The sequence below is a fragment of the Pan paniscus genome, chromosome 2 (genome assembly GCF_029289425.2).
Source record: "Pan paniscus chromosome 2, NHGRI_mPanPan1-v2.0_pri, whole genome shotgun sequence".
In the NCBI taxonomy this organism is placed as follows: domain Eukaryota; kingdom Metazoa; phylum Chordata; class Mammalia; order Primates; family Hominidae; genus Pan; species Pan paniscus.
The window spans coordinates 53,020,362-53,044,016 of NC_085926.1; the positions used below are offsets into that span (position 1 = coordinate 53,020,362).

The 23,655-nt window shown below is 42.4% G+C and overlaps 1 protein-coding gene across 5 annotated transcripts in view; it reads right to left on the reverse strand.

Annotated features, from left to right (window-relative positions):
• SFMBT1 (Scm like with four mbt domains 1) overlaps positions 1-23,655 on the reverse strand; it is a 145,705-nt gene that overhangs the window by 120,922 nt on the left and 1,128 nt on the right. For 2 of the 5 annotated variants that reach the window (XM_008972094.4, XM_055110052.2), the window contains exon 1: positions 22,774-23,139. The exons of 2 other annotated variants lie outside the window; for them this stretch is intronic. The gene's annotated coding sequence lies outside the window, so the exon portion shown is untranslated. Of the gene's footprint in view, positions 1-20,936; positions 21,056-22,773; positions 23,140-23,655 lie in introns of those variants that run through there. One more of the 5 variants, XM_055110053.1, reaches the window with a different exon arrangement.

The following is a 23,655-nucleotide window of genomic DNA, read 5'->3' on the forward strand; positions in this document are numbered from 1 at the left end:
TGAAAATTAAGGCCTCACTTACTAGGTGAAACAAAGAACAGAAGAATCTAAGCTACTCTAGCAAGTGTTTGTTTTCTACTGTAGAAACAGCCTAGCTGGACTGGGTGCGGTGGCTCACACCTGTAATCCCAGTGATTTGGGAGGCCAAGGTGGGCAGATCACTTGAGCCCAGGAGTTGGAGACCAAACTGGGCAACATGGTGAAACCTCATCTCTAGTAAAAACACAAAAATTAGCTGAACATGGTGGCATGCGCCTGTAGTCCCAGCTACTCGGGAGGCTGAGACAGGAGAACTGCTTGGGCCCAGGAGGTAGACGCTGCAGTCAGCCATGATCACACCACTGCACTCCAGCCTGGGCGACAGGGTGAGGTGCTGTCTCAAAAAAAAAAAAAAGCAAACATAAGACCCTGTTTCTATAAAAAACAAACAAACAAATAAATAAATAAACCAGAATGAAGAAGCAAAATACACTATAGACATACAGTGGAATATTATTCAGTCTTTAAAATGAAGGCGATTCTGACACGTGTTACAATGTGGATGAACCTGGATGATACTATGCTAAGTGAAATAAGCCAGTCAGTCACAAAAAGACAAATACATGACTCCACTTCTATGAGGTACCTAAAGTAGTCAATTTCATAGAACTGAAAAACAGAATGCTGGTTACCTGGAGCGGGGTGGAGCGGGAAATGGGAAGTTATTATTTAATGTGTATGGAGTTTAAGTTTTACAAGATGAAAAGAGTGATGGAGACGGACTGTGGTAATGGTTGCACAACACTATGAACATAGTCATACCACTGAACTGTATACTTAAAAGCAGTTAAGATGGTAAGCTTTATGAATGCATTTAATACCACTAAACTATACACTTAAAAATGGTTAAGATGCTAAATTTTATTTTGCCACAATAAAAAATTTTAAAAAGTCATCCCTAATAAATAGCTTATTAATAACTTCATATCATAAATCATGTAGTTACCAAGTATGTTTAGATTTTGGTGTCCTTGTTCATAAAGTGAGAAGAGGAAAAAAAGAGGAGCAACCCGACCTTTAAATGACAGCAGGGTCCTGAGTAACAGATGACTCTAATCAGATCAGGAGAGGTCAATGTGATCCTTTATGTGACAGAGATCTAATCTGGGACACGGTTGGGCCTAAACACAGATTTACTGAACTCAAGGAAATGAACACTTAATCACACTAAGAGATCAGGGCCACAGTGAAGATATGTTTCCTGTCTTGTTCCATTTCTAGAGGCTGAGTTCAGTTTTGTGGTTCAACACATGGATATGACTAGGCTAAACTGGGATTTAATTCTTAGCTTTCTTATATTTCAGTCATGGTCTAAGATCTCACTCTGTGTTATTATTTGGTGGCACAACCCAAACTACTCAGTTTAATTTGTTCTACATCTAAATTTATCTCCATACATGAATTAAATAAATACCATCTGTGCTGGATAGTGTATGCTGGTACTTAGTCCCACATCTACCCTTCCAGACTCTCCCTGCATCATCAGGCCTGAAATCTACATTTCCAAACCCCCCATCAGCTGTGCTCCCATTAGGCTCTGGCAGCAGCACTGGCAGGAGTACAGGTTCCTGCTTGGCTGCAGCGAACTCCAGTAGCATCAGTGAGAAATGCGGGTTTGTGGGCTCTGGTTTGTAGGCACCTTCTCCCTTTTGTTCCTACAGCCCTTTCTTTTTGTAAACAATTCCTAGAATTACATCCCTCTTGAATGAAACACCTGGAGTGGTTTCCTGACTAGACACTCGCTAATAGCCCTCCAAATTCAAAATTTATATAACTCATGGGCCAGGGTGGGGAGCTATGCTATGAAATACTCATTCATCCATTCATTCAACAAATTCTTAGTGAGCAACTACTATGGACCAGATGCTGTTCTAGGTACTGCAGATATAGTAGGAAACAACACAGACAAAAATCCTTGTCCTCAAGGAGCTTACATTCTAGTGAAGGAGAGGCAATACTCAGGATAAATAAATAAAACACATAGTGTGTAACACAAGTGCTAAGGAGAAAAAAAATTAATCAGGGGCAGGGATATGAAATGTTGGAGAAGGGTTGAAATTTTAGATACGTCAACTGTCTGCGTGTCACAGTCGGGTGGTGTGCTTGCTTCCAAGTCTGGAGGTGGGTGGTTAGAGCCTGTTCTATGAAATTTTAGATACACAGGTCACTGAGATGATTTTGGGGGAAAAAACCCCAAAGAGGTAAGGGAGCTAGTTACTCACATAACTGTAGGAAGAGCATTCCAGGCGAGGGAAGATATGTCCAAGAGTCCTAAGGAGGAAGTCTCCTTGGCATGTTCCTATGTGGAACAGAACAGGCAATGGCGAGGATATCTGAGAGATGGGGAGGGCCGGCCATGAGAGCCTTGTTGGCTATGATAAAGGCTTTAGCCACTGCAGTAAATTCTGAGCAGAGTAACATCATCTGACTCACTTGCTAACAGGGTCGTTGTGTGTCAACAACAGACTGCAAGGGGCAAAGGGAGAAGTAACAGGGAAGACAGCTAAGAGGCTCCCGAAATAATCCAAGTCAAACTGAATGATCGCTGGGACCAATGTGCTAGCACTACTTAGAGGGTGCTAAGCAAATTCTGAATATATTTTGAACTCCCATCTGGGCCTTAAAAAGTCAGGGGCCGGTCCAACAATCTCGCTGGAAATCATACAACAGAAACTTCGAAGGGACTCCTACCAGGTGTAAGAATATAACGAATATTATAGAATTATTTAATTATCTTTGTCTAAAGCCATTATATTGTTTATGTTTTGATATTTAACCAAATATAAGAATATAAAGGCTTTAGCCATTATATATAAGAATATAAAGTATATAATGACTTTAGCCAAAAATAAATAATCGCAAATTAACATTCTCCAATAGTTATTATAGGGGAAAACTAATTTATAACATGCCAGGTTATAAAATTTTTAATATTTTTATATAAGTATTATAGAAACAGTACAGAAATATATAAGTACCTATTAATCCAGTTTTTATTAAACTGGTCAAGTTACAGAAAAAACATGACCTTCTTAACTGTATTTTCAAGAGGATAATTATCAAAATGTAAATTTTCTAGACAGCCAATGAAGAAAGAAATTTAGAACTAGAAAAAATCTGGGAGTCCCATTCCCTTCGTTTTTGGACTAAGGTAACAAAGCCCAGATATATAAATGAAGCCTGGTCATTCTTCAAGCATCAAAACATATTTCAGGCTGGGTGCAGTGGCTCACGCCTGTATCCTAACACTTTGGGAGGCTGAGGTGGAGGGATCACTTTAATTCAGGAATTTGAGACCAGCCTGGGCAATGTTGGGAGACTTTGTCTCTACAAAAAATTTTAAAAATTTAAAAATTAGCCAGGCATGGTGGCACACGCTTATGGTCCCAGCTACTTGGGAAGCTGAGGTGAGAGGTCACTTGCGCCCAGGAGGTAGATGATTCAGTGAGCCATGATTGTGCCACTGCACTCCAGCCTGGGTGACAGAGTGAACCCCGTCTTAAAAAAAGAAAAAAAAAGAAATTCAACACTGTGATGGAAATATTTCTAGAATATATTTTTACTTCCCTATCTTCTTAAAACAGAGACTCCTAAACATACTTCGTCTTTGCCTTGGTAACTCTAGCCTCTCTAAAGAGCAACTATACCCAGCCCAGGTGTGATGCTGGACTTTGCTAACTGCTGCCTCCACTATGCAGCCCTAACAATCTCTACTCATCTTGCTCCCAGCTGATGGTGTCTGATCTACACGGAAGGCTGGAAAACAGTTAAGAACCATACATCAGCTTTGGTGCGGGAGCTTTATAACAATTATTGTCAGCACTTGAAAACTGATTTTGCTTTCTCTCAGTGTTGGGCTGTGTTTTGAAGAGCTAATATTGCGTGCAAATGGATGGGTAAGTGATGTAAGCACATTGCTTTAGAAAAAGTTCTACCCCCAAATGCAACTGATCACTTTACAGAAAGTGTAGTTTTAAATTATTAAAAGCAAAATTAATTATCTGAAAAAATATTAACACCATAAACATCACTACATGAAAACACAAACTGCCACAGTAATGCTTATGTCTCAAGTAACAGCTTGTAAGTATCAACAGTAAAGTAATAAGCTGTAATAAAAAGGCACTTCATCTCTTCAAAACCTGCTATCCCACCAAAATTCTCCAGTAAGTTAACATGAACTAAATTTTTGGTCCCTTTCCTAGCATTCTACCAAAATCAGTTTAATTTTTAAAATAATAAAAATATTTTATTGTACTAGAAAGGAAAGACTCTAAAAACACACAAAACCATAAGTCAAGACAGCAAACGACTCACACATAGCCACTCAGTGAGGGCAGTAAGTCTTCCTTAGCAATTAAAGAGCAAATAGAGGAACTCAACAGAGAATACAAAGTAAAAAGGCTGAGGCCCTTTAAGGATATGCTGGAATTCCTGCCAAGCTGCATGTTCATGGCCACAAGTTAAAAGTTTACCCTCCCTCCCTCCCTGTGCCCCCACAGCTGCTCATTGCAGTTACAGGTAGGTCCCTGTGGGGCTGCCTACAGTCCTAGATATAACAGCCCAGAGATCTGCATGGTTGGTTCTTAGCCACACTCTCAAAAAGGAAGAGCTGGCAAGAACCTCAACAAAATTAAATAATAGCTTAAGAAGGAGGCAGCGCTAAAGATAAAGGTTTGAGAAGGGATTTTTTTTTTCTTCCTTTAGAGACAGGGTTTTGCTCTGTCCCTGGAGAGGCTGGAGTAAGATGGTGCAATCACGGCTTACTGCAGCCTCGACCTCCTGGGTTCAGCCTCCCAAGTAGCTAAGACTACACAATCGTGCCACCACACCTGGCTAATTTTTCAATTTTTTGTAGAGATGGAGTCTCGCTAGGTTGCCCAGGCTGGTCTCAAACTCCTGGTCTCAAGTGATCCTCCCGCCTTGGCCTCCCAAAGTGCTAGGATTATAGGCGTGACCCACCATGCCCAACAGGGAAGGGAATCCAAAAGAAAATTTCAGGGTTACTTTCTTATTTTACACTAGATGTTTCCTCTATTAAGACCTGAAATTTTTAGCTTATTAGAAATTCTTACACTAATAATACAATATAGAAGTATTCACAAATCACTAACTCACTGCCATTTACTCCTACAAAAAATCCTTTCTCAAAACAAAACTCTACAAATGTTAGCCCATTCCCCCACCCCCGTTAAAACACCTTCCATAGTAGACGCTTTACACTTTTTTGACAACACTTAAACACAAGTTCTGTATCATTTCCTATCCTGATTATAAGCTTCTCTGGGCCAGGGAACGTACTCAATTTTGCATTCCCTAAACCCCCGGCACCACTGCTTCATGTCACAGCTATTTAGTGTCTGCTAAATGAATTACTATGGTATCAGATCATGGCACCTCCAGTTCACTAATGAGAAAATTCAACTTTTTAACACAGCAATAACATTTCTGCCTCCAGGAATACTGTCATTTTCACAGGAGAAGGAAATTCAGTGATTCAGTGCCTACCATCTGCCCCAGAGGTCAGCTATTTCTGACAAGTCCTAGTGTGCACATGAGCCAATCAGGCTGCAGCTGCCTTTTTTAACAGGCATGGATGGAAGAATGAGAAAGGTCACTAAAGCAGAGTCCGTGTGTAAATTTGTTAGGCATCATCCACAGGAAATTTGCTTCCTCTTAAAATCCTGTGAAATTAAAACATGCCTTTAAGCCATTGTTTCTTCCCCCTGTTCTTTAACCCATTTATGCTGGAGGTTGCAAATTTTTTTGTGTGAAAACTCAGACCTTGGTGATGACCTTGAGCACTATGATATAAATAACTCCCACAAGCTTAGCGTTCCAGTAATGGAACAGTAGGCATAAATGGGTTAAACTTTGGATAGTCCAACTTGCCAGGTTACCCCATTGTTTACAAAGCCTTTCACAGTACAAAAAACTTGATTAACCCTAATTGCCTGCTGACGTCTACGGTTATTTCTTTTTCTCAGACCACTCTTTTTGAGACAGGGTCTTGCTCTGTCATCCAGGGTGGAGTGCAGTGGCTCGAACACAGCTCACTTGGAGGCAGATTCAAGTGATCTTCCTGCCTCAACCACCTGAGTAGCTGAGACTACAGGTGCACACCACCACACTCAACTAATTTTTGTATTTTTTGTAGAGGCAGGGTTTTGTCATGTTGCCCAGGCTGGTCTTGAACTCCTGGGCTCAAGCAATCCATCTGCCTTGGCCTCCCAAAATGCTGGGATTACAGGCATGAGCCACCATGCCTCGCTTTCAGACCACTTCTTGAAGTCACCTTAGTTCCATAAAACTTGTGTGCTGACATACAGTGTGATACTGTTTCTTTGCCACAAATTCAACTCTACAAGTCACATCTCTTTGTCTGCCTTCATGGGTCAAAACTACTTACTAGCTGGGCATGGTGGCACATGCTTGTACCACTAGTCCCAGCTACTCGGGAGGCTGAGATGGGAAAACAGCTTGAGTCCAGGAGTTGGAGGCTGTAATGTGCTATCATGATCATACCTGTGTATGGCCACTGCATTCCAGTCTGGGTGACATAGCAAGACCCCATCTTAAAAAAAAATTACCTGCTAGAACACAGAATAAATGGCAGAAAGAAGGCCATAGCAGAGCAAACACAACTCAGAAACACCCAGTCTAGCACTCGTGGCTGGGAACCCTTGCAGGGAAGTGCACAAGTACTCTCAGAGGGGACCTGCCTGCCTGTCACTGGCTCGGTGTGAACACTCTCTGAGCAAGTCACAAGAGTTATGGGCTAGGCTGGGCGCGGTGGCTCATGCCTATAATCCCAGCACTTTGGGAGGCCAAGACAGGCAGATCACAAGGTCAGGAGCTTGAGAAGATCCTGACTAACACGGTGAAACCCCGTCTCTTCTAAAAATACAAAAAAATTAGCCAGGCATGGTGGCGGGCGCCTGTAGTCCCAGCTACTCGGGAGGCTGAGGCAGGAGAATGGCGTGAACCCGGGAGGCGGAGCTTGCAGTGAGCCGAGATGCACCACTGCACTCCAGCCTGGGCGACAGAGCGAGACTCCGTCTCAAAAAAAAAAAAAAAAAAAAAAAAAAGTCATGGGCTAGAAATGTACTACCATGGGGGAGAAAAAGAATACACTACCACAAACTGTCACACTTTTTAGGAAAATATTTTACAGAAAATGGCAGTATGCAGAGCGTTATTGAAGGGTTATAAATATATTCTCTGAGGGGTATTCTGAAGTTCTTTTAATGAAGGATAATAACTAAGAGCTTGGGCTACAAAGGCATATGCAACACTGTAAGATTCAACTACAGAATGCTTCAAGATTCCAAACTCAGTTTCTTTAGAAATTCTGCGCCAGAACAGGAGCAGCATTTTTTAAATTCCTTACCAAGTAGCCCAGGTAACAACCAACTTTTAAAAACTTAGCTATATTTCTGCCAATGTACAAAAGAATACCACCCAAATACAGAAATTGATACAATTTGTTAATCCTTGCTGCTGCAATTTTCTCAAAACGAAAATACAAAAGCAAACTATCTGAATTCATAACAAGCAGCATACATTCAGGCCTTAGGCTTCAAAAGCATGGTCAACACCTCAGTAGTCTGAAGACATCTTCAGATGCTTTAGTCTCCCAAGACTCAGCTGGGGATTCTGCCTATGCCATCCCTTCTGCAACATGTGGTGGGTGGAGGGTGGGGAGAATGGGGGTGGTAGAAGGCCTCTCCACGACTCTCTACCTCCAACTCCTCTTACTCCACTGCACCCAGTTCCTCTACCTTTGGCATCTTGGGGGCAGGGAGGCTGGAGAACAGTCTACCCCAACAAATACACTAACTTAGAAAAAAAAACACTTTTAAGTGTTTAGTATTAGAAATACTAACTTAGAAAAAAAAAAACAGTTTAAATATTAGAAAACTTTTCTTAATCCAAGCAAATTCAATTATCATTAGTCTATGGTACTGTTTGCAGCAGCAAAAAAAAAAAACCAAAATATAAATAAATATGGAAACAATTAAATAAATATGGTGCATCCATGCAATAAACTACTAGGCAACCATTAAAAGAATGCAGCAGATCTGTGTGTACTTGGATATATCCAAGATATTTTCAGTGAAAAGAGCGAAGTGCAAAACAATGTCTAAAATATACCACCATTTGAGTTTTTTTAATATGGATGCGGAAATAAATGATTTACACACATAGAATGTTTCTATAAAAATACAAAAGAAACTGGGAATAATAGTGGCCTACAGAAGGGACTGAGGAACTAGGGGTTTCAGTAAAAAGGAATACACTCTTTTTTGATATTCAAAAAAAATTTTTACTATGTATGTGTATCCCTGTTTAAAATGTTTTAAAGGCGTACTTAAGTCTGTGATGATGATTTTTAAAAATAAAGCAAGAGAAGAAAAAGTAATGCCTATTAAAAGCAATCTCATTTTTCTTAACTATTTCTAAAGTCTTTGTGGCACAATTTGAATTCAGTAAAACAGGGGAGACTGGAGGGATTGGGAGTTTGGAGAGGTCCCTTTCACCCTCCTCCTTTAAAACTACAGTAACTTTCAACTGGCCATAATGCTAAAAAAAAAAAAAAAAAAATTCTACTTGCTTCTCCAACAAAAATATTTGGCTCCATTGTAACCAACATTTAAAAGATACAAATACATTAGCAAGTCTGTGACTAAAGTTCAATTACATTTTATATGCTAATATGAAATGCTAATCATATTTTTTATGAGTCAACAGTTTTACATAAGATTATTTTGTTTCTAAACTAACAACTTTAGAATTACTGAAGCATCCAAATTACCTAAACTCACTCCAGTCAAGCATCAGTTCAGTAAAAAACTAAAGGGTTTTCCCCCATAGCTTCAAAATTCCCAATCTTCTCCATTTCCAAGCACGATGGGGGGCAGGGGCAAGGGAGATGGCAGGCAAAGCCTAAGCCTGTCCAACCCTCTTCAGACTCTGTAGATGGCTCCTCCTGGTTTCAGGGATCCCAGCTCCTCATATAGACACAGCCATCATCAGCAATCCCACATTAAGTGCATTGATTCCATTAACAACAGTGGGAGGCAAGTGGCTCCACTGGCTTGGATTCTGAAGCTCAACCTGTCGCCCATGCACCTGCCAATAACAACAGGCTCTCTCATCAGTCACACAGGGCAAAGGAAGTGGAGCTGCCCCACCCCACACCCACACAGAACCAGACTGCTGACTGCCTCTTTGTAACTACTGCCACAAAAAGTAAAGCAAATGCCCTGCAATTGGATTTTTACTAATGGAAATGCATTTGTCGAGAATCCAAAGATGCTCAGTTATCTTGGAAAAAAAGTTACAACATGATCTTCAAAAATGAAGATGAGGAAAGGAATTTTGCCAACTTAAAACATTCATCAAAATAGATATTTAAAGCAGCAAAATATGACAAAATACTAGTTTCTCATTTTTTAAAAACCTGAACATTCAGAACTAAAACTATAACACTGTAAAAAAAAAAAAGTGTCCAGGGATAGGAAAAAAATATTTCTTAATCATGTATAAATTGGTTATTTATTCATACCTCCATTTACATACACATATTTGCCAGGTGCTCAGTACCAGGATGCCATGGTGATTAAAAGACAGACACAGTCCCTACCTTCAGAGCTTACAATAGTAAATGAACACAAGGAATAATGCATTGGTGTATAGTTTATCTCTCCCACAAGGGACAATTAGGAAAAACATCCTGGGAGTAGGTTCACAGGTTTTAATATTCTCTATAGAGTGGCTTTAAAGCATTTTATGATAAATTAAAATTAAAATATTAAAATGAACTAAAAATAGAATATTTCATATCGTGAAAAGTGTCACTAAGAAAATCAATGGTGAGAAAAAAGTGCCTCTGGAATGGAGGTAAGGATGTCTAGGGAAGGCTTTGCTGAGCTGAACCCTCCATGATTAAAAGGAACTAAATGTAACAAACTTGATGTCCTGCCAGCTGGATACAATGGCTCATGCCTGTAATTCCAGCACTTTCAGAGCCCAAGGCGAGTGGAATGTTTGAGGTCAGGGGTTCAAGACCAGCCTGGACAACATGGCAAAACCCTATCTCTACTAAAAATATAAAAAGTAGCTAAGCATGGTGGTACATGCCTATGGTCCCAGCTACTTGGGAGGCTGATGTGGGAGGATCTCTTGAGCCCAGGAGGCGGAGGCTGCAGTGAGCCAGGATCACACCCCTGCACTCCAGCCTGGGTGACAGAGCGAGACCCTGTCTCAAAAAAATAAAAATAAATATTTTGATATCCTTGGGATGGACAGAAGACCCATATGGGAAAGCAAGTGGAAAAGTGGTAGAGGGGGGCAGGGAACAAGAAACAAAGTATTGTAGGCCACACAAGAAGTTTGGATTTTATTCTAATTACGATGGAAAGCCACTGGCAGCCTCTAAACCTGGAAATGACAAGATGAGATCTCATTAAACATAATCATTTCTTGTTTAGAACATAATACATTTTCAAATAGGAGTAACATTATAAGTGGATATGTTGCAGTATTGCTTCCATGCATTCATTCAGCTATAATTTATTTAGTGTCTACTCTGTGCTAGGTTGTGTGCAAGGTACTAACTAGGAATAAAACAGCATCTCTGACCTTGAGCTCACAGTTTAGTAGAGATGAGAAACACTGAACAAATAATCACAATTGTAATATTTACAACAGTGGAATATGTGGAATGCTGTGAGTGCCCAGGGCAAAGGGTGGTTAATGCAACCTGAGGGAGTCCAGGAGTGAAGGCTTCACAAAAGCCCTGGGCCTTAAAGGACAAACAGGGATTTCTTTAGCAGAACATTCCCCCCACACCTAAGCCTCTGATAGAATACAAGAAAATTTGGGGCCTACCAAAGACTCTGCCTTTTGAAGTATTTATGGGCCAGGTGCAAGAGCTCATGCCTATAATCCCAGTGCTTTGGGAAGCTGAGGTAGGAGGATCGTTTGAGGCCAGGAGTTTGAGACCAGCCTGGGCAACAGAGCAAGACCCTGCCTCTACAAAATTTTTTAATAAAATTTGCTTTTTTTTTTTTTGAGATGGAGTCTTGCTCTGTAGCCCAGGCTGGAGTGCAGTGGCGCAATCTCGGCTCACTGCAGCCTCTGCCTCCCAGGTTCCGGCAATTCTCCTGCCTCAGCCTCCCAAGTAGCTGGGATTACAGGCACACATCACCACGCCCAGCTAATTTTTGTATTTTTAGTAGAGACGGGGTTTCACCATGTTGGCCAGGCTGGTCTCAAATGCCTGACCTCAAGTGATCCACCCACCTCAGCCTCCCAAAGTGCTGGGATTACAGGTGTGAGCCACTGCACCTGGCCCAACATTTTTTTAATACCAACCTTTTTTGCAGCCATTTTTACCCCCCTCAACTACAAGCTTTTATCAAAATTTTGAAAGAGATTTTGAAAAAATTCCAAATACTCTCTACTTAGATTCAAAAATTTTTAATTTCCTAATTATCTTTCTATATACACAAAGATTTATACACACACACATATTTTATGAGCCATCTGAAAATGCTGAGGATATCATACCTCACCCTCTAAACTCTTCAGCTTGCATCTCCCAAGAATAAGCACATTCTCCTTTATGTATAACTACAATGCCATTATCACACCAAAAAAGACAAAAAAAAAAAAAAAATCGCCCTGGCGCAGTGGCTCACGCCTGTAATCCCAGCAGTTTGAGAGGCCAAGGCAGGCGGGTCACTTGAGGTCAGGAGTTCGAGACCAGCCTGATCAACATGGAGAAACCCTGTCTCTACTAAAAATAAAAAAATTAGCGGGGTGTGGTGGCGCATGCCTGTAATCCCAGCTACTTGGGAGGCTGAGGCAGGAGAACTGCTTGAACCCAGGAGGCGGAGGTTGCGGTGAGCCGAGATGGCGCCATTGCACTCCAGCCTGGGCAACAAGAGCAAAACTCTGTCTCAAAAAAAAAAAAAAAAAAAAAAAAAAATCAACAATTCCTTAATATCATCTATTATCAGGTACTTCTTCTTTTTAAATACAAAGGACTTTGTTGAAATTTTATTGAAGGAATGTGTTTTAATAAACTGGTTAGATTTATTACTTGCATTGCATTTTGACATTTTTAAAATGTAATAATACTTTATAAAATTTAAGTTAAGGAATCTTTCCTTGGCAAGATTCATCACTGGCACGGGCATGGTAGCTCATGCGTATAATCCCAACACCGTGGGAGGCCCAGGCGGGCAGATCACTTGAGGTCAGGAGTTCGAGACCAGCCTGACCAACATGGTGAAATCCCATCTCTACTAAAAATACAAAAATTAGCTGGGTGTGGTGGTGCGTGCCTGTCTATAATCCCAGTTGCTCAGGAGGCTGAGGCAGGAGAATCACTTGAACCAGGAGGCGGAGGTTGCAGTGAGCCAAGATCGCACCACTGTACTCCAGCCTGGGTGACAACAGTCTGTTTCAAAAAATAAATAAATTAATTAATTAAAAATAAAATTTAAAAATAAATAAAAATTAAAAACATATTAAAAGAATAATTGTGGGCCAGGCATAGTGGCTCATGCCTATAAACCCAGCATTTTGGGAGGCTGACGCGGGCAGATCACTTGAGATCACGAGTTCGAGACCAGCTTGGCCAACACGGAGAAACCCCCATCGCTACTAAAAATATAAAAAATTAGCCAGGCGTGGTGGCACGTGCCTGTAATCCCAGCTACTTGGGAGGCTGAGGCAGGAAAATTGCTTGAACCCTGGAGGCAGAGGCTGCAATGAGCCAAGATCGAGCCACTGCACTCCAGTCTGGGCGACAGAGCGAGACTCTGTCTCAAAATAATGATAATAATAATTTTGGTAATCAAATATACCAAAAAGTGTGACAGCGGTCCATGTGAGACTGACATTTTGGGAGCACTGCCTTAGCAGAACAACACCCTAAGCAGATGGAACATGGCAGGAAAGGATTTACAGGAGAGTGGGTTGGTGAGGCTGCAGAGGCCATGAGAGAAGTTAGGAATAAGCTGGACAAATGGACTGGGCCTGAGTGCTTCAAGGATTCTGCATGCCTTCCTGAGGAGTTTGGACTTCACTCGGCCAAATGTGGGATTTTATGTGACTAAAATCAAGTTTGTTTAGAGAGCTCTACTTGGCCTCAGTGTAGCTGGATGGATGGGAGAGGTGGGGAAGGTAGGGAGACCATTTGGAAGCAACAGAACAAGGTTTGTATTTTTCACTGCAAATATGTAACATTTTAGTTTTATGGGTTGAATAAGCCTACTACATTGATAAATGAACAAAACAAAAACAGTAAAACTAAACAAAGTTTATCTTGAAAATGTTCATGTTGGTAGAATAGCAACTTTCAAAAGAGTCAGCAGAGACTTAAGTAAATTTTTTTTAAATGGAGTCTCACTCTGTTGCCCAGGCTGGAGTGCAGTGGTGCCATCTCATCTCACTGAAACCCCCGCTTGCCAGGTTCAAGTGATTCTCCTGCCTCAGCCTCCCCAGTAGCTGGGATTACAGGCACATGTCACCACGCCCAGCTAATTTTTTATTAAAATTGATGGGGTTTCACTATTTTGGCCAGGCTGGTCTCAAACTCCTGGCCTCAAGTGATCCGCCCACCTCAGCCTCCCAAAATACTGGGATTACAGGCGTGAGCAACCGCCAGAGACGTAAGTAAATTTTGAAAGGAGCCCTTCAGCATTTTTGACAGTCTCAGCATTTGATGAAGCTCTTTTTAATATCTAGTTTCACTTTCCAAGGTGTCTTTCCTTTTCCTTGGCAAGGTTCATCACTGGCACTAGTTTTACATTTATCAGTCACAATCAAAATTTAAATTTCCAAAGGAAGGAGGTGGGGTACAGAATAGATAAAATGGTTTAAAACATAGAGCATGCCCTCAAAGCAGTGCTGACAGCAACTCTGAGGAGCTCCATTTATGCAGAATCCACTGGGAAGGCTGCCCCAAGAGCCAGCCGCCAGTCCTGCCTGGGAGGAGAGGGAAGCAGAGAATGTCCAGCTATCCTGCCGTGGGACAGGATGCTGGCCCTTCACCCCTACTCCACTAGGAGGACTCTCATTTTATTTTACTTATCGGGCTTCCTAGAAAGATTTCATTTGAACAAAGGGTTCCACAACTTTAAAAACACTTGAAAACCAAGGAGTCAGAACTGTACGTTCTAACTCCAAGGCTGGCAATTGAAGAATAAGACCTCAAGTTCCACAGGAAAGCTCCCAGTGGACAAAACAAACACCATCGCTGAGGAGCAATGTAAAGAAAGAGACCTGGGCAAACAGGCCCACTAGAGGACTGGCATCTTTGGAGTAGAAGGAGAAATTCTATTTTGGACCTGTGGGTTCTGAGATGCCAGTGTGGCACCCAACTTGGAAGCCCAACGGGCAGGGATGTAGGGGTCTTAGAGGAGCACAGGAGCTAGACAAACTCTAAATGTGGACAACTTCATTGAGAGAGATGTAAATAGAAAGAAGGGAAGGTCTTAAAAGGTTACAGAAGGCAAAGACAGAAAGGTCTGCCTCAAGACAGGGCTTTCTGGAGAACCTGAATTCTCCTCCAAGGTAGTCTATATCCAGGAGCAGAGAGAGGCACTGGCTGGAAGGCTGCAGGTGGCTTATGGGGCCACAGAAGGGAAAGAGGGAAAGAACAAAGTGGATTGGCTAGGGAGCAGCTCAAAGATTAGACAGTGGGTCCAGGCCTGATGGGGCTGGGACTCTGGGAGAAAATGAAGGTCACAATGAGATAAAAGACGAGGCATAGGGAGAACAGGGAATTCTTTCAAGGAGGCTGTAGAGAACCCAACATTTCACCGGCACACTATTCCGGAAAGCACTCCTGTCAGACAAAGTCAATAGAAAGCCAAAAACAGGAGTAAAAGTCAATGGCTAGGAGAGGAGCTAGGGTGAGGGCAGTTGGGTCTTACCGCCCTGACTGGCTGCGGGATCATGCAGCCCTCCTCAAGCACTTGCTGCAGAAAAGGAAGACTCTCCCTAGAAGGGGAGGCCAGAAGAGACCACCCAGCCCTCTGCTTCCCTTGTCATAGCCATTCCTGAGAATGGAGCCTGACAACAAAGAAAGTCATATGAAGCTCTTCTCTGTTGATTGAGGAGCCCAATTGAATACTTACAGGAAAACTGGGTACAGATAATGCCTAGGAGAAGATCTAAGCTTGTTTCCCAATTTGCATATGGTGTTATTCATATTAACGATAAAGAAAACTACGTATTTTTAAGTGTAACTATAACTTGATTGAGGGCTGGAAAGCCAACATTAAAAGAGAAATAAAATTAAATTAATATTAATTACATTAAGAGATCAAGGGATTCAGATGTTTTAATACCATCATAAACACCTATAACAACAATAATACACCCGAAGTTTCTCAAATTTCTATCTTTAGCTAGACCACCCAACCCTGCTCATTTTGCTCAATGATAAAAATGAAAACCAGGCTGGGCATAGTGGCTCATGCCTGTAATCCCAGCACTTTGGGAAGCTGAGGCTAGAGAATCACTTGAGGCCAGAAGTTTTGAGACCAGCTTGGACAACACTGAGAGACCCCATCTCTACAAAAAATGTTTTAAAGGCCCGGCGCAGTGGCTCACACCTGTAATCTCAGCACTTTAGGAGGCCAAGGCGGATGGATCGCCTGAGGTCAGGGGTTCAAGACCAGCCTGGCCAACATGATGAAACCCTGTCTCTACTAAAAATACAAAAAATTAGCCAGGCATGGTGGCAGGCACCTGTAATCCCAGCTACTCGGGAGGCTGAGGCAGGAGAATCACTTGAAACCAGGAGGTGGAGGTGGCCAAGATTGCACCGCTGCACTCCAGCCTGGGCAACAAGAGCAAAACTTTGTCTCAAAAAAAAAAATGTTTTAAAAAATTAGCCAGGTGCTGGGGGCATGCACCTCTAGTCCTAGCTACTCAGGAGGCTGAGGCAGGAGAAGTGCTTGAGCCCAGGCACTCCAGTTTAGACAACTGTCTCCTACCCTGTATCTCCTCCCCTAACCATTGACTTTTACTACCGTGGCTCTATGCTCTATTAGACAACATCATGCCAAAGAAACTGATACTTTCTCAGAAAAGCCTTACTAACTCTAGGAAACAACTAACCATTCTTAAGAATTGAATAGTAACACAACGCACAATAAAAATCAGGCTTCATGACATTTACTGTCTATTCTTCAATGGTTTCCAGAAAGTCAAAAACATCCTTGCCATGAAGAAAGGACAGTAATTAAGAGATGGCCTCCCCCCGGTAACAAACAGTATTAGGAAACTCATCCCACATTTACTACATTAATACAGCCATTAAAAATAATAATGGAGGAAAATATAACTCTTTAACCATTCTGAAAGTACATACCTGCTCAACTCTCTATTACCCTTAACTGTCAAACCTGCTTTCTCTCCAACCAGGATTGGACATCTATATTTCACAAATACAGAATTAAAGTGATACAGCAAATCTAAAATACAAAGCATTAATTAGGTGGTATCATTATTATGTAAGTCATTAAGCCTTTTTAAACACGTACTAGTTTTCTATCAATACAGAAACAAGAGTGAAATATGGCAAAACCTCAACTAACCAGAACAGCTGGGGATTGAGTCACTGAATATGCCTTTCAGATAGGTGAAGGCTTATTTACAATTCTGAACACACACATTTTTTTGGTTAACTGTTCTGGACGACATGCTTTGACACAGGCCCACACCACGAATGTCAGTGATCACACAGTAAGATGGCATCCTGAGACCCAAAAGGCCTTACTCCTTACTCAATGTTACCCCGGACTCCTGCAACCTTTGCTTTTATATTTTCCTTGTCTTCCACCCTGCTGTCACAATCTGCTCTGTTTCTTTTGTTCGAATAAGCAAGTGTGCCCAAACTGTATCTAAGGACAAGGTACCTGGTTCTCTAGGCTCTGCTGGGCACATACGGAGTTCTTCCAAGGGAGGTAAACAAATCCTAGCAAACAGTATTCTGTGACCTGACCTCCACTTTACCTGCTGTGGAAGTCTTTCAAATAATTTACTTCCTCAAAAAAAATTCTGACACATGCTACAACATGGATGAACCTTAAAGACATTATGTTAAGTGAACTAAGGCAATCACAAAAGGATAAATACTGTATGATTCCACTTAGATGAAGTACCTAGAATAGTCAAAATCATAAAGACAGAAAGTAGAACAGTGGTTGTCTAGGGTGGGAGGAGGGGAGTTGGGGAATCCCTGTTTCATGGGTACAGAGTTCCAGTCTGGGAAGATTAAAAAAGTTCTAGAGATGGATGGTGGTAATGGTTACACAACAATGTCAATGTACTTAATGCCACTGACCTGTACATGTAAAAGTGGTTAAAATGGTACAATTCATGCTATATGTATATAACTTACCACAACCATATGTTTACAGAGTCTCTCTCTGTTGCCCAAGCTGGAGTGCAGTGATGTCATCTCAGCTCACTGCAGCCCCCACCTCCTGGGTTCAAGCAATTCTCTTGCCTCAGCTTCCCAAGCAGCTGGGACTACAGGCGTCCGCCACCACGCCTGGCTAATTTTGGTATACTTTTTTTTTATTTGATTTCATTTAAGTTCCAGGATACATGTGCAGGATGCGCAGGTTTGTTACATATAAACATTTTTAATAATAAAAATTTATATCCTCATTATATATCACTATGTTCTAGACAGGCAATATGCTAAGTGCATTGGTGTGATCACCATCTAAGCACTCCAAGAGGGTTATTTTATGACGCAAGTCAAAATGAGCCCAAAAGGTATCTTAAAGTTACAATTCAAAATTACCACATACTATTTTTAACACAGAAAAAGCATATTTTAGAAGAACCGATCCTTAAGAAAGAACACTAGAAAAAACTGAGAGACAGGAAAGCACTCTAGTCTGGGGAGCAAATTAATGTGAACAGAAATGAAGAACCAGTGGCAGCCCATGGGCAGCCTTACTACTGAGCAAATATTCCATAGTAGCCACCTCAAATGCTTTTTTAAAAACTCTTCAGGGTATAAAAAATAATAATTTGGAATTCAAATCTGAGTACTTGTTGGCTAACACTTTAAATTGAATATCAGCAAGAAAAACTCCTGAGGCATTTTAGTAATTGCTAAATTTCTCATCCCAGCTCATGTTGTCATTCCAAATGTGTGACTGTCCCACACTTTCAACTGCCAACAAACCACCTTCCAACTCTCATCTAAGATCCTCTCCAAATACCATCTCAGACAGAACCCAAGTTTCCCAGATAAACAGATACTGACACTTAACAACCCTATCTGCCCCACATCAGTTTAATAATTAACCTTTCTCTAGACTAAGCAAAAACATCAAAAAAGAACCAATGCACCAGACCAGTATGCCAGTTAAAAAAAAAAACAAAAGACCCAATGCACACAGTACTGTGCATCATGTTGGAAATATCACCTTATAGCCTCTCTCTGCATAGTGACATGCTTGGCTCACTGAAGTTACTCAACTGTTCAAACCACAGAGTTCAACAGGTACTTAACACATCATTTAACACACAATATACAGACTACTTTTTTTTTGTTTCTATTTGTTTTTTTGAGACAGGGTCTTGCTATGTCACCAGGCTGAAGGGGTGTGATCACAGCCCACTGCAACGTCTGTCTCCCTGCCTCAAGAGATATACCTGCCTCAGTCTCCCGAGTAGCTGAGACTACAGGCATGCACCAAGACACCTGAAATTTTTTTTTTTTTTTTTTTTTTTTGTAGAGACAGGGCTTCCCTATGTTGTCCAGGCTGGTATCAAACTCCTGGACTCCAGAGATCTGCCTGCCTTGGTCTCCCAAAATGCTGGGATTACAGGTGTAAGTCACTGCGCCCGGCCTATTTTTTGTTTTTAAATAAATTCCTTGAGTGACTGCCTGAAGACAAAAGAGAGCTAAATAAGGTTATAAACATCCTCTTGAATAAAAGAAAGAATAATTACATACACGTTTTCAGGTGTCTCTGAGTTAGAGGAAAAGGTTTACAATCAAATCATTAAGACTTATGCAGTGAAGTCATATGATTTTTCTATTAATAACGTGTCGGTGTTCTTATCCTTCCTCCCCCTTTTGAAAAGTTTAAACATCAATCTGCAACAACCTGACCACATTCTTTCTATTTTAAATCATTTTCTGCGAGGCGCGGGGGCTCATGCCTGTAATCCCAGCACTTTGGGAGGCCAAGGAGGGTGGATCACCTGAGATCAGGAGTTCAAGACTAGCCTGACCAACATGGTGAAACCCCATCTTTACTAAAAATACCAAAATTAGCCAGGAATGGTGGTGCATGCCCATAATCCCAGCTACTTGGGAGGCTGAGGCAGGAGAATTGCTTGAACCCAGGAGGCAGAGGTTGCAGTGAGCCATGATCGTGCCATTGCACTCCAGCCTGGGCAACAAAAGTAAAAGTCTGTCTCAAAAAAAAAAAAAAAAAAAATTCTTTTCCAATGAGGTTAGTATCCCCTGAAGAATGGGAGACTCCTATCAAAATCCCACTCCCCAAACTCTAATGGTTTAAAATCTCGCAAGTAACCAAAATCCCCACACACTTTTATCCCATTTAATAACTATGTATATACAGAAATATTATTTTCAAATACAAAATACCCCAGTTAGGTAACGAATGCTATATAATAAAAGAAAAATACTCTGCCATAAGGAAGTTGTATCATTTACTCATTACAAGTTCTTTTATGTTATTCCAAAATATTGGTTATAAGCCAAATAATCCAAGAAAGCAAAATTTTGGAAAATTATAAGAGAAAAAATGTAACATTAAAAATATTAAAGATGTAAAATGTCTGCCTAAATAATGGCCTTTTGGTTTTTGGACTGTATCTATTTACTTAATGTGAACATAACATGACGCCAAAATAAAAAGCCAATGAAGTTTGTATAGTTCATCTTTTCTACAGACTTTAGAGTTAAATGATACCTGCTGCTACACCACCATTCCACAGCTAAACCCAGTCTAGGTATCACTGTGAAAGCAAAAGTATACTACAGAAGCAGGAAGATTATGGATAGGCAAATCATACTGGGTTGGTTGGTTTGTTTTTTGAGACAGTGTCACTCTGTTACCCAGGCTGGAGTGCAGCAGTGCAATCATAGCTCACTGCAGCCTCGAACTCCTGGGCTCAAAGGATCCTCCCACCTCAGCCTCCTGAAGAGCTGGGACTATAGGTGCCCACCACCGCGCCTGGCTAATTTTTTTATTTTTTTGTAGACACAGGGTCTCCCTTTTCTTTCATCCAGGCTGGCCTCGAACTCCTGGTCTCAAGCGATCCTCTTGCCTAGCCTCCCAGAGTACTGGGATTATAGGCGTGAGCCACTGTGCCTAGCCAGCAATCATTTTTAAAAGGAACAATCTGAGTTTACAACAAAACAGCAAAAAAAGGAAATTCCCTTTCATTGTGTATTTTGTTTCTCGTTGTGTATCTCTTTAGTTGCTTCTCTTAAAAATGTAATAGATTTTAAATTAAACAATCTGATCACATAAAAGCCAAGAAATTTAAAAAGAGCCACAAAAAGAAACAATGTATCAATAATAGCTAAGTCATCAATTACTCTCTTGGCTAATGAGGCTGTGAATCTTGGGTGGAGTGACCAAATCCAGCTTAGTTGCTGGTCAGTCAGTTGGCTGGCTAGCTTAACACAGAAAGACAGAATTATTCAGCGAAATCATTTCACAAAAGAAAACCTTTTAACTTTGTGGACTATTCCCCATGGATCCCTACACCACAGGCCTTAGAACATTCCCAACTTTTATCACACAGATATCTTTGCAGTAAAAAACACAAGCCTTTGTTAGGAACTAACAAAATAAGAATTCACTTACAACATCTAACCCATCTCCTTTACAGTAGAAACAAGAAAAGGCACAAGAAGACATTGGTGAAGGAAATGCAAATTGTTGCAGCATTTGCTTCAGTGGAGAATATTTAAAAGTCCACCTTCCTAGAGAGAGGGTTAATAAAAAAAAAAAAGGTATCTTAGTCATGCTGATTTTTTTAATCACACCTGACATAATTTTTGTTAACCTTTTGTTTTTGCTTTCATTGTTGGACTTTAAATGATTTGATAAACCAGCTGACTATCCTGTATATATAAGTCAACTGCTGTCATTGAAAAGGTTGTTAAAGCTTCACGCACACATTCTTAATTCACTTAACTTTAAGAAACCAATTTTCATTCAATTTTCTCAGCAAATTCTAGGCATTAAGAAACTGATTCATCTACTGACACCTTAAACTCTAACTTGTTAGGAAAATTCATGATTCATTCTTCAAATCTGTTGTCTACAAATATATAGTACCTATATTCTAAAAATGGGAAGTCATAGATTAATACCATTGTCTGTGAACATAAGGACTCCCAAGAACTACCAATCGTAACCTGCAAAGTATTGCCCCCACTGAAAAGTGACCTTCTAAGAAGTTCCTCAGGACAGAATTTTAAGATATTCTGGATTACAAAAACCCTAAGAATCATTATAAAAGCAAAGGGTCATGGCCAACACGGCCATAACTCCAAGTTTACATACAAGCTATCCTCAGTTTGTTAGTATTGCCCCTTTAACCCTCAAAAGGGTCCTGTTTTGAGGCAAAACTCATCTGTGGTGACAGAAGTCAGAATTGTGGTTGCCTTGGGGAGGGCGAATGTGTTTACTGAATGGAAAGGATACAAGGCCTGAAAATGTTCCATATCTTGATCTGAGTGTGGTTATCAGGGCATATACATATATAAAAAGTCATTGAATTGTACCCTTAAGATCTTTCGGTAGGTTATACATACCTCCATAAAAATACATATAATTTTTAAGCACATTGAAATACATTGTTAAAAATCTCTTCAAATAATCATATAAAACCATTCTGGATCTGGCTACCAAGATGTTTTTTCCAAATGAATTTTAATAAAGACACACATTGCGAGCACTTTTATGTAGAACCTCTCAAAATATACACTGTGATTTCTAAGAATCTTTCAGTTAAGAAAGCCACCGAATTTTCGAACTGAAAGCACCCCCAAACATCATCTGTTTATCTTAATGTTGCAAATAAGGAAAATCAAAGCTACAATGGGTAAGAAATGTGCCCAAGATAAGGCAGTTAGTCAATGACAACGGTAATAACAGAACTGTTTCCTGATCTCTGGCCGTTTCTACCAGGCCGTTACTTTTCTGACATCGCAAACAAATCTTAACTCCGAATCTACCTACGGCCTAATTCAACAAATGCCTCAAAACGCTAGTCAACAGGCCTCAAAGTGTACACATGAAGACACATCTTCCTTCATCCTCTCGCCAGTTGACAAATTAATGATTACACGTTCAGGCACTTTACCCAGATGCAATAAAATTAAGAATGACATCTTAGAAAATGTGGTTCAAGAGAAGACATACGCGGGGATTGACAAAATCCATCTTACTTCCTTTCGAATCTCTTTGATGGTTACTTGGTTCTCAAACACAGATCACTGCTAACAGGACTCAAAATCACCACTTGGGACCATCAACCAGTGCTGCTTCGGGCGACCCGCTGGGAACACCCCCACCTGACCTGAGCGTCCACCACTCCTTGAGCACAAGCTCTGGGGGTGACCTGTGCCTGCCGGCTTAGTTTTAGACCCTACGGGAACAGCTGACATCTTGTGAAAAACTTAGCATAACGTACATCCTTTCCGCGGGAATTTATTTCTGTTCGCACAAGGCGTTTCTGCTCCGCACAGAGCAGGCCTTGCTTCCCAGGACGCCGCTCGCCCCTCCACAGCCTCCTTTTCAGCGTCCAAAATCGGACTTTAGGAACAGAAATCGAAACGGTCGCGGACCTCCCGAGCGGCAGGTCGGGGCGCTGCCGGGTCGGCGCGGGGTCCAGCGGCGGTGCCCGGCGGGCCGCGGCGCGGGAGAGGCCCGCTCACTTCACAACGGCGGCCCGGAGCCACCGGGTGCGGCGGCCGCTAGACGCTCCGCCACCGCGCAGCGACCGCCCGGGCCCTCCGAAGTTCCGACCGGCCGCGCGCCCGGCCCCAGCTGCGGGTTCGCGCCCCGCCCGGAGCGAGCCCGGGGGGCGGGTCCGCGGGGGCTCGGCGGGCGGAGCGCGGGGCGCGCGCGGGGAGGGGCGCGCGGCGGGCCCGGCGCGCCGGGGAACTTGGGCGCCCGCCACTGCCGCCGCCCGCCACTGCCGCCGCCCGGCCACTTTCCTTTCACGCCTCCCGCGGGCTGACGCGCGCCGCGCTGCCTGCCAGGGGCTGACGGCCGCCGCCGCTGTCCGCCGCGGCGAGGCGCCCAGGCGCGCCCCTGCAGCCGGCCGGCCGGCGCGCGGGACCGCGGGGCCGCGCGCGGGCGCCGCGCTCCCCCCGCCCCGCCCCCGCCCCCAACGTGCCGCCGCCGCCGCCCGTTGGCGCCTCAGCCCGCGCGCCCGCCGGCGCCCGGCGGTTTCCCGTTGGCAAAGTTGCGCGGCCGCTTCGAAGGGGACGCCGTACGGTCCCCCGCCCCGGCGCCGCCGCCGCCCCTCCAGGCCGCCGCGCGGGAAGGCCCAGCCGGCGGCCCCGCTTTT